Raw genomic sequence first — 12,566 nt, 5'->3', positions numbered from 1 at the left:
CTACATCCCAGGGGCATTAATTTTCCCACTTCACAAACTAGAAACTGAGGCGCTGCGCAATGAACTCGCCTGTTCTTCTTTGTCCTGCTCATGTTGGCATTTGAAGTCAGAGAGCCTGACTCCTGCTCCCTGGCCCTCTCCTTGGAAGAGTCACCTTCAGAACAGCATTACTCAGCCTGTTCCAACGCACACTCATGCTGAGCAGGCTACAGCTCTCTCCCTTCCTCTGCACCAGAATTCTGTGCAGCTTACCCTTGCCTGAGTCATTCATGGAAAGCATCTGAGAACATGTTGTGAGAAATACAGCAGCCCACCCAGAAATGTCCTTTCATCATTCTGGGCACAAGGGTCAATGGAGTGTTCTAGGAATATCTTTGAAAGGGAAGGGAGAACATTTCTCCCCAGTTACTATCCTACTACTTGCCTGTAGACTATCTCGTATGGGCTTACTTCTAAAGACCTGGGACACTTTGACAGTGAATAAAAGAGTTTCAGTTACTTCTGGAAGAAGAGAAACAGTGATACAATGACAGAAATTAGAATCCCTGCTGTGGCCTTGGAACTCTGAAAGTAGCACTTGAGCAACTAAAAGGTCTCCTACCATGAACTAGGGCAGTAGAGAAAACTTGCAGAGTAGAGGGTAGTATTTGTCTAAAAGATAAGGGGCTTCTTAGAAGTTCCCATAGGGCTGTAGACTTGTCTCTTCCCCTTCTTGCTCCTCTTAACACTCCTCTGATGATAGCTCAGGAGTGAGATTCTTTAACACTGGGCACTGCTGGTTGCTTAAAGCTTACATGCTTTTGTTTTTATACAGGCAAGCAGCCTATCCTTGATTGAGGAAGTATAAAGACAGGGAAATGACCAGGGACCAAATTTAAGAGGGATAATGGCCCAGTTTAGTAGCTGTTGGAGTGTTTGAAAAATCTGTATTAAAATTTTGGCATCAAAGTTAAATGCTTCAGTTTATCAATAAATAATTATGGTTGAGTTCACTGCTCTGAGTTCGCTTCATGATAGGAGCAGTCAGGAAATTCAAAAGATGATAGGGGGCAGAGTAGAAAGAACAAAGGCCTTAGGACCAGGAAAATAGCTATGGCTTCAGATCTTCAGATTACTGGATCAGCCTTTGGATCTGTATTTTATTTGGAAAGCATGATAGCCTTAACAACTTCATAAGGCTGTGGTAAAAGCTGGGAAAGAAAACTGTACAAAAATGAAACTGGCCAGAGTGGCTCGGTTGGTTGGAGTATTGTCCTGTACACCAAAAGGTGGTGGGTTCAATTCCTGGTCAGAGCACATACTCAAGTTGCAGGTTTGATCCTGGTCAGGGCTTGTGTGGGAGGCAGCGATTGATGTTTCTCTCTCACACTGATGTTTCTCTCCCTCTCTCTACCTCTCCCTTCTTCTTTATTAAAATCAGTAATAAAATGTCCTCAGGGCCCTAACTGGTTTGGCTCAGTGGATAGAGCATTGGCCTGCGGACTAAAAGGTTCCAGGTTCGATTCCGGGCAAGAGCATGTACCTTGGTTGCGGGCACATCCCCAGTAGGGGGTGTGCAGGAGGCAGCTGATCGACGTTTCTCTCTCATTGATGTTTCTAACTCTCTATCCTTCTCCCTTCCTCTCTGTAAAAAAATCAATAAAATATATATTTTTAAAAAAATGTCCTCAGGTGGGGATTTTTTAAAAATTAGCTTAGCATTTTGTTAGCTCTTTCACTAAACAAATATTTTTGAAGACTTATAATATATATTATAAATGTACCATAAAAAATTCAAATGCTTATGGTAGATTCTTATTTATCCTTCAAGGTTCAAATCAACTACTACCACTTCTGGTTACCCTTAAATTCTCTTCTTTAATTAAATCTCAAATTCCCTTACTATCTTGCATTATATTACATATTTGTTAACATATCCATGTTCCACCCTAAACTGAAAGTCCCTCAAAGACAGAGACTCTATTTTAGTCACCTTTCTGTTCCCATGTTGCTAGTGCAGCACCCGATATAATCTGTTTTCATTGAATGATAGCCTGAATGGGCGTATGAAAAGAGGAATGGGTGCAGGTATGGTTGCAGCCTGGCTCAGAGGGGGAATCAGCATGAATGCAAGAAGACTGCCTTGACTGGAACAGAAGACGGGTTTTGACTTGCAGGGGAAGTAAAGTGAACACACAGGTGAGGTCCCTGGTGAGAGAGCCTCGAGAACTATGTTATTGAATTTGGACTTCATTTTGTAAAGTGTCAGAGTCTGGTCGAAGTCCTTCAGTAGAAAGGTGGTATGATCAAACTATTACCCAGACAAGAAGAAAAGTTGTTATAAACAGAGAATTCTGTCCATAATCAATGTCTTCCCTGGAGCCAAAGAGGATCTCGCCATTTTGGGAGATTTCTGCTAATCTATGACATGAAGTCATCAGAATATAGCAGTTGTCTATTCAGAAACAAGGTGGATAATGAAAATTGGTTATATATGCAAAGTGTTGTTGAATAATTGCTTTTTATCAGAGGGTTCAATGCAGGCTAATTTAAAAATGTAAAACTGATTTTTTTTTTCAATTTTCAATTGCAAGAAAAAAATTTTTCTTGAGCAAAAAAGGATAAAAAACCTCTTTGGTATGGTTTGCCTTTAATGCCATGTTTATTCCTTAGAGATAAATTGTGCAAAAGAAATATATGACCTAAAAATTTTTAATCTGAATGATTAAGGTTATATTTTATTACCAAAATTTTACTTACTATTTACTTTTGTAACACTAAAGTATTTATGGGAACTCAAAGATCAATGAAATTTCTAAAATTAATTGACATTTCAAAAAGGTATATAAATATTGAGGTAATTTGATTTACTGAACTTTTTGTCATAGACCTAACCCTTGCCAAGTTGAGTAGAAATTCCTACCTTCCTTGACTTGAAGAATCGGAGTCCTCCAACATTATATCAGATGTTTTTAGTTTTCATTATATAAGTGTTCCTGGAAAATGTCAGATCAAGCATTTTTAAGGGAATCCTTTAAAATGTAAGAGGGTGCTTAGAAATAAAATCACCAATAAATTCCTTATGCTATGAGCAAGCCTCTATGTCACATGTTTTATAGGATCGATATTTCTTGTGTCAGATTTTCGTAAAGAAGGATGTAAATGGTCATGAGACTAGGCTTTTTTTTCTTACTACTATAAACAAGGTTACAAGATGCTGTTCTCAAGTACCATATGTCTTCCTTTCAATTGTTAAGAACATTTCTAAAGATCTAACACAAGAGCAGATGAGCCACACTGGCTGGATTTGAGGATAATTGGATTTTCTTTTCTCTTCACAAAAATTATGCATGCCTGGAAAGAACGGCAAGAATAAACTTCAACCGATGCCTACTAATTACCATCAGCTAGTGCCTGGCTTTTGAAATCTGATTTAAGAAAAAAGGAAAAAATGAACTAAAACCACAGGCTTGGCTGATAGAAAACTGTATAATGTTTAAGCAATGACGGGGGAAGCCCAATCTTAAGCAGGCTAGACTTTGGACCAAACCCAACTGATGTTTCTCATCCTTGTTTATTTTGTTACTTGACATGATTCAACTCATTAAGTATTTCAAAGGTCCAAGGGAAAGTACTTCTACTTTGCCAAGGCATCCTTAGTTGGAATTCCATTATCTTCCATGATCCGAGACAGGGATTTCCTCCTACTCAGTTCTGAGTAATTATGTGTAAGCAAACCCTTGGTGTTCTTGCAGAGTGACTGTGCTGAGTTGATGGTTCACCATGAATCATTCATGTGGCAGGCATCTTCAATGAGAGGGCGAGGAGGGATAACGTTGATTTGCAGTGTTTAGATGAAGTACGGCTTTCTCATTCGTTTTATTTGCTTCATCAGAGTTGATGCTTATCCCTGTAAACCATACCCTGTCCTAAAATGATTACAGGAAAAGAAGAGAGAACAAGCATATTCAATCAGTCCTTCCTGTTCTACCGAGTCTAATTTGGATTTTTGCCTTAGGAAATAATGTTTCCTCCTTTCAGAAATTGAGAATTAGTGTTCTCTCTCTGCCTCTCCCTCTCCTCTCTTCCTTCTCTCCTTCAGGTCCTTACTCCACTCCTCCTCCCCCAGCCAGGGAAACATAATGGAAATAAACTAGAAACTGGCATTTAAAAAATAGTCTGCATTTTATATTTCAAAATTTTAAAGGTTTCCTCTTGGGGGGGGGCAGTTATGGGGGCAAGAGATTCCTCTGAAACCACGATAAAAGTACCTCTTTCCAGAATAATTCATTGAACCACATGTTCACAACTGACATATAATTTTAGGAGGGTTGCAGTCTGAGACTATCTATGAAGCCCCTCCCCCCACTTCCTCCCCCCGACGCACACCTCCCTTCCTCCACACCCAAAGATATCAGGTTAAATCCCTGCTCAAAAAGTCCAAGGCACACATTCTACCAAAATTTGAAGTCTATTTTTTCCCCTTATTTCTTTGATAACATACCCTGCGTAGGCATGTTACAAGGTTCAAGAGAGAACAACTCAAAGGAGTACCTGGTAAGGTTCAGAATTCTGGGCCATTGTGATTCTCACATGACTCTAAAAGCTTTTTAAGAGCTTCAAAGATGAAATAACAATACACCACAGAATTGTCCTGGCAAGTCCTTCAGCCTTTCTCATTCTTTTTTTAAGACAGCTTTATGGTGATATAATTCACATACCGTATCATTTATCCATTTCAAGTGTTCAACTCAGTGTTATTTATATATACCTACTTTGCCCCACCCTGTAGTAGTCATTTATTGCAATATACATAGTAGTTTGTGTCTCAAGAAAGTATGTTGGCTCTTTATCTTAATCTATTTGACCTCTACACTCTCTGTCCTTAGTATTCATTACAGATGATAGGAACCAGGCCCATAGACTTTAAGACCACCTGATGCCTCGCCAGACTGGAACTCTATCCCTGAGCACCTATGGTAACATCTCAAATTTAAGATAATTATTAATTCTGTCTTTCTTCTATCCCTCCAAAGCTGTGTGCTCCATTTCAGAAAGTGGTTTTACCATCCCTCTAAATGCTGAAGATAAAATCCTTGATACCTACCTTCCCATCATGCCCAGTGTCTAAACTACAGGTAAACTCTTTTAAAAAACCACACATATCTAGGACCCATTTAATTCATTTTATCTGCACTTCATTCTGCTCTTCAGAGCCCCATCATCCTGAATTACTCTAATAACTTACACACAGTTTTTCCTGCTCTCTCTACCTGCTAATCTATTTCCACACAGAAAACAGAGTGATCTAAAACTCTAAATTAGACCATATCACCCCCTGATTAAAAAACTTAGAGTCCCCATTAAATTTGAGAACAAATCTAAACTCTTCCCCATGGCTTATAATATTCTAGAAGAGTTGACCTCCCCCTTTGTCCCTAGTTTCATGTAGTACCCTCTCCCACCAGGTATTATGTCCAGGTCTTTGTTCTGTCCTTCAGATACACTCAATTCTTTTTCTCCTCAAGGCTTTTGGTGTTAATATTTTCTCTGCCTGGGATGATTTTCTCTTAGCTCTCTCAAAGCTGGATGTAGCTTATATTTCTAATATTAATTCAAATGATTTCTTCTCAGAGAGACCTTTGCTGACTATCCTATGTAAAGGAGTCTCTAGTTACTTTCAAACTCATTAGCTTATTTATTTTATTCACTTATTACTCTCTGAAATTATCTTATTTATTTGTTTATTAGTTTTGATCATCCCCCTCACTAGATCATCAGCTTCTTAGAGCAATGGATACCCACCCCCCTTAATCTTACTCCAGCACTCAAAACAAGACCCTCAGAAAACATTTGTTGAATAACAGAGTGAATGAGTGAATGGAAAATGAGCATTTATAGAACTGAATGGGAGAAGCAATGGCAGTGAGAGAAGAAATAAGCACATCCTTGGAAAAAATCTGGTGAAAAAAAAACAAGCAACACAACATAAAAATAAAGTAAGAAAACTCTGGATGCAAAGTTTAAAGAGGTTTGGGTCATGCACCCCTTTGTGAAAGCATGTAATTTTGGAGTATTCCCCAGGTACTCTGAGTATCTTCCAAGGTCCTCTCCACAGGTTTCATAGATGTCCAGGTAAGAATTTCTAGAGATTGATCAATGCCAACTTATTATTCCAGAGAACGTTTTATTCTAAAGGCCAACTTCCATATAACATTGCCACTTTGTTCACACATCAGCCATTACATCAAATTCCCCTGTTAGATGGACAGAAGTGTGAGTACCTAGCTGGTGTTGTATTAGCTTCACAGAAGTTGAGGTTCAGTGAAGCTGTGCCAAGACAAAATATAAAACAAAAGAATTGTCCCAAGAATCTGTTTCTTGCAGTGAAGTTACACTGGTAGAGCCAACTTCACTAGGTTTCACCTTCATCGTAATTAAAATATCACATGTAACATTTCTCAGGATCCACATTGTGCTCATAGCTTCCAAAAAGAAGTAAATTATTGCCAAACTTTGTGTGGATACAGGGACTTTAAAACAAATCCATGAGCCAAATATAACTTTCCCACTGGATTAGTCCAAAGGATAGTTGTCTTTAGAGCAACACCTCTTGTGTATATTACATATAGAGGCCATCGAACCTCCAACCTGCTAGATTATACAGGAATCATGTCATATTTTACTAAGTCTCCCTAGAAAACGTTGCTTGACAGTACTGCCTCGCTTTCATGGGCCGATGTCCAGGGTAAGCAGGGAAACATTCTCCCCCCTGTTTTATCTGAGTTTGCTCAAGGACTGAAATCACCGTGTTGTGAGCCACATGCCATGTGCAAAGCCTCTGACTAGCACACAGAAAATTCAGTGATTCTTGCCACCTGCAAGCCTGTGGAATCAGTGCCCGCAGGAAGGAGTGGAGAGGTTTTTACGGCCTGACCGTATCAGCTGTCTCACCACAAGAACCTTCTGTTTTGGCTGAAGTCCTCCTATCAGACTTGGGCTGTTCTTTATGGCCAAATGGGAGTGTAACACGTGTGTCTGGTTTATATTCTGTAAGTGTCTCTCTCATTTGTAGGTTCCTCTCCTTATATCCAATGGCTGGACTGCTTTGTATTCAGGTTTGTTTTTCAAGAGGAGGTAGGAGGGTTGGACATTTGAAAACATAAACTCTAGTCTAGCAGTTTAGATTCAGGGAATGATGAAATTAATGATAACACAAAGAACCATACGCACTGAGAGTAGAGCAGAGGAAGTCAAACCAGTAGGATGTGAGAGGCAATTAAATAACAATGTGAATGTGGGGTGGGCAGTAATAGAAAAAGTGGGGTGAATTAAACAAAGGTTTTAATAGCTATTTTTTGTTTTATTTGTCTGGTTTGGGGCATTGCTATAAGCTATAGTACTGTGGCAAAGGACTTGATGGAGAACAGTTATAAAATTTCTCTTAGAACCCAGCCCACTGGAATTATGAAAGCAGCCTCAGTAAGTAAGATAGACTTGTGTGCTTTCCCTTCCAGAGGTGTAGGAAAAGGAATGACTCCGCTTACTGGAAACTAGTATTTGCATTGGACAACATCGCTATTTGAATTGGATGGTGGAGGGAAAGGTGCATCTTAACTTTATCAAATCTGTTACAGGTGTAATTCTGAATTCATCTACTCAGGGCCATTTTATTTGTGGTTACAGAATGACTGTTAATATTTTTAAAACACATTTTACAGGTTACCTTTAAGCTCCTTAAGAATTCCCAAAATAATTTGTTTGCATGTCAAAGACTGATACCTGCTGTATTCTATTGTTGATTATTTTTTTTAAAAGTAATTTAGTATATAGCCTGCTATGGAAGCACGCTTTACTACTCTTTTCTTGTGTAGATAAAAGAATCAGAGAAATTCCTTTAATAAAAAAAAAATTTTTTTTCCCTCACAGAGAGTATACCATGTTCACCTTTGCCCATCTACCCACGAGGTAGTTTGCCTTTTAAGGTTACTTTTTTCTGGGATGTAAAAGTTATTCAGTTTAGGTGACGTGGATGGCGATTTCTGAACATTACTCAGTTAAAGGTAAATGAATCATCTTCCTCCAAATAACAGGATCTCAGCGTTCAAGGAGCTGCTTTCCGAAGTCTTCCATTTTTATCAGCTGCACTGAGAGTGAGCTGTGCTCACTGGCCTCCGGGGAGAGCCCACCCTCCTCCTGCCGCTCATTAACTTGCAGGAAGCTCTTCACAGTTCACTCCCAGGCACATCACGCTTCCATCCGCTAAGGAGGGTGCGCTGGAGGTTGAGCGTGGGGGTGGGAATGGAGGCGTTTCCGTTCTATTTTGGTTCTTCTCCTGACTGGCTGCTCAGCTGTTCATGAGTCATCTTAACCTCAAAATCTGTAATTAAACCAGAAATGATGATACCTCTTTTCTGTGCCTTATGTGAATTGCATGAAGGCGTTATTCATATTTCTGAAATACATGTGAGAATTAGTCAAGGTTAGATGTAAGGAAAAGTACAGTGTTCTTAAATGGTGATGAATATGCTTTTATCATTTAGATCTTGAGAATTCTCTGTTCTGAAAACTAAGAATGAGAAGAAATCTGAGTAAGGATTAAATTGGATAAAATATTTATTTGGCAAGCTGCATCAAGAATACATGTGGCTTAAATAATATATGGCTTTAGAAAGTATTTATTCAAATGTTCATTTAATGAAATTTTATTGAATGTCCTGGCACTTAATTAGACATTAGGGATACCGGATGACACAGAACCTCCCCTAAAGAAGATCACATACTAGAAATTGTGTAGTAAATGACTCTAGGTCATGGCATACGTAAGTCTGGGGGTATTTGGGAGATTTTTTTTTTACTTTAATATCATCAATACTAGTGGTCTTAAAGCACTGGTTAGGAGCACCAGAGAGAAATAATTCACCTTAGTAGTTTACATTTATCTAAAAAGTTTACTTTTATCTTAAATGTGTTTTTCTACAGTATGACTTAGTTATTCATTTTCTATGTTTGTGAGCTTAATGTTTATAATTTTATCCAAACATGTTTCGTAATAAAACTATTAGAGGACATGAGTTCATCTATAGGCAACATTTTATCCACACTCCATATATTGCTTTTACTAGGTAGTGCTATCAGTTTCATATAGTAAATGCTCTATAATTATAACTTTTATTAGGTGATCCTATTAAAATTTCTAAATGAGCATCAGCCTCTGCTTTAATTTTTGCTCTCAATATTCAGCTAGCAGATTTGTTTGCATAGCACTTTCTTTTGTCTTTGTCATGAAGTCCAAGTTTCTCCTATGGATTGTTGTATACTTGACCTCTGAACTAGAATGAGTAGTTTACAGATGCTTTATTTAAGTCTTCCCAGTTCACCCACACACAAGCTTCTACCATACAAGCAGTGTTAACAATAGGTTTCCACAAACAGACTCCTGCCAAACTGACCAGTCTTTACAACAAGCCCCTACAAACAATGAGAACAGTTTATTTGAAGGGGGGTGGGGGGTGGGGGTGGGGAAGGAGTTGGGGAACAAAACAAAACAAAACAAAAAATAGAACCAAATACCTACCTTTCATTCTCTCATCCAAAGTCCAAGGTAGTCCCTGGTGAATTGGTGTTCTTCAACATGGGATGGATGGCAGAATTCCAAATGTGATGTTATTGGCCTCTCTTGGACCACAGCTCAGTTATGTGGTCTCCCCTCTTTCCTCTGCTGGGGAGAGATGAAAGAGCAGCATTCAGCCTCCATGCAGCAGCATCCAAACACTGTGACTGGAATCCCAAACTCTTAGCTTTAGTCTATGAGCTGGGCTCAGACCTTTTACCATGTTGCAGGACTAACTAACCCATCACTGGTCCCTCTCCTTAGCCTTGTCCCATGAGACATGAGGGGATTCTCTCTCAGTGTTTATTTCTTCACCAAAGATCTACTGAGAGAGAAATTCAGTTCTACTTGTTATTGCCACTACTGTTTTATCTCATTTGGGAGAAATAAAGTTAATAAATTGAATTTTTCTTTTCGCTAGATCTTGTTAACCAATATAAAAGTTATTTTTTATTCTTACTGTATTTTATGCCAAAACATACTTGCCATCTGAATTCTAAACACACTCTGTAGGCTGTTTCCCTTTCTTTTCCCCAGGGGCAAATTTCATAATAATATTTTGTACAAAATCCACATACACATGTGGACATTTTCCACCCTTTCTCATTCCCCAAATTAAGATAATAAAAAATTGTTATACATTCATACAAGCACATGATTAAAATTAAATTTCTTAAAAATTAGATAATTCTTGATTTTTTAATTCATAAAATTTGGCATCTTCTTTGTTCCCGTTGTACAAAGTGATCCTTGCTGGAAGTAGCAGCATGACTCCCTAATCACTCATTCTTCCACTCTCCAATTAAATCCCATCAATAGGCTCAGCCAAATTATAAATGTTGGAAGCAATACTTTTATTATTGAGGGAATTGAAGGAACATTATTTTAATTGTTCTGATCATCAGAATCAAAGCCTGGCCTAGTCATGTTCTGACCTGGCAGCAGGGTTTCTGCCCTGTCCCCATAACGAAGTGCCTACCTTCGTCATCAATAGCTGAATATCAGACATATCGACCCATCCCTGAGTATTTACCTAGAAAACCTATGCTTCCTTCCTATTATCTTCATGTTCATTTCTCTTGTCTATTCACTTACATGTTGGCATCCCATCCATTACCTCTTCATTAGTTCAATGATTGTTTCCCCACATCTACCCAGACTTTCTAACACCAACAATCATCCTGCCCAAATTTCTGCCTCTTCCCTGTCTTCATTTTCTTTATCATCAGTGTTTCACCTGAGATGGCACCTGTTACCTCTATTAGCACTTCCCTTAAGTTATTGATCTGTCTGAAGTTTCATCTATCACCTGCCACCATACTATGTTAATACTAGGGATGTTGGAAATGGCTCAGAATATTTACCAAATGTCTTTAACTAATCCTAACTTTTAAGAACTTACTTCTGAGAATCAATGATAAGGGAATGACAAACTATAGGGGAAAAAGAAAGTACACAAAGATGTCCAGTGTGACTATTTATAATATGAAAATAATGAGTAAGTACCAATGACAAAGAGATTTGTTTACATTAATAACAAACCATCTGATGGACCTAAATGCAAACATTAAAATTATGTTTTTAAAGAGAGAGTGCAGTAATAATAAATTAATCAGTAAACAAATTAAATGTAGTGGGAAATTCCTTTAAAGTGGGATTTACTCTATAGAGTGTGATCATAATTAAAGTCTTAAAAATATTATTCATAGAAGACAAGACTAAAAAGAAAAAAGCAATATCAATGTGGGTGGTTGTCTATCTGTCATAGTCACAGCCTTCTTTTAATTTTTCTGCATTTTCTAAATGTTCTCTAATGATTAGTATAAGTAGCCTCTAAGATGGCCCTTGATGATCCCCATTTCTTGGAATGCACACCTCTCAATAACCCTCTCTTCCTGAGTGTGGACTGGACTTGCTATTGACCAACAGAATATAGTCAAGATGATGGGATGGCATTTTCATAATTAGATTACATAAGATTGTGACTTCTGTCTTGATAGCAGACTTTCTCTATCACCTCTTGACTGACAGACTTTGATGAACAAGCTGCCATCTGGGAGAAGCCCACCTGACAAGGAATTGAGGGCAGCCTCCCATCAACAACCTTGAGGACAAGATGCTGTCTCAGTCAAGCCTTCAGATCAGAACCTAATACTGTGGTTGGAATCCTGTTAGAGAACATGAAACAGGATCCAGGTTCCTGACCTCCAAAACTGTAAAATAATAAAAGTGTATTGTTTTAAGCTGCTAAGTTTTGGAGTACACTTAATCCTTAAACAACAGAGGGGTTAGGGGCATTGACCTCCTGTGCAGTGGAAAATCCACATGTAGCTACTATTGGTTCTTCATTGATTCCCAACTGAAGACCAAAAATACAGTTGACCCTTGAATAACATGGGTTTGAACTGCATGGGTCCACTAATACACACATTTTGTAAGTGGACCTGTGCAGTTCAAATTGGTCTTGTTCAAGGGTCAACCGTAATTTGTTGTGTAGCACTAATTAAATGAAGGTATTATTTTTATAACACAACAGTGGATTTCTTTTTAAAAGGACACATTTCTTGAACAATTTTTCTTAGACGCTGACCCCTGCCCTGCACAAGAGGGAAAAGGCAAGACTGTGGGTGTCATCACTGCACAGACTAGTTGCACAAGCTCACTGGGGTAAGGGATCATTTAGCATTCGGGTTTCATCCTTTTGCTCTCCCAGAAGAATGAGTGATCTGGAAGGTAGAGCACGCATGCTGAAATGAAAACCTGCCTATATGGGTAGTCACCTTGAATATATTTGGGAGAAATCTTCACTCCCCTGTAAGGGTTTGCCTCCTGGGAAAGGAGGGAAAGGAGGTACTGTGACACTGAAGGTCTCTTTTCTGCACCCATAAGAGATGATGGAATGAAAGGGCCCTAATGCTGACTGTGAATTTATCTGAGGAGGCCATGCAAAAGAGTTGTTCAGATTTTTCACTCT

This window comes from Cnephaeus nilssonii (genome assembly GCF_951640355.1).
Source record: "Cnephaeus nilssonii genome assembly, chromosome: 8".
Taxonomy (NCBI): domain Eukaryota; kingdom Metazoa; phylum Chordata; class Mammalia; order Chiroptera; family Vespertilionidae; genus Cnephaeus; species Cnephaeus nilssonii.
This window is presented reverse-complemented; position numbering follows the sequence as displayed.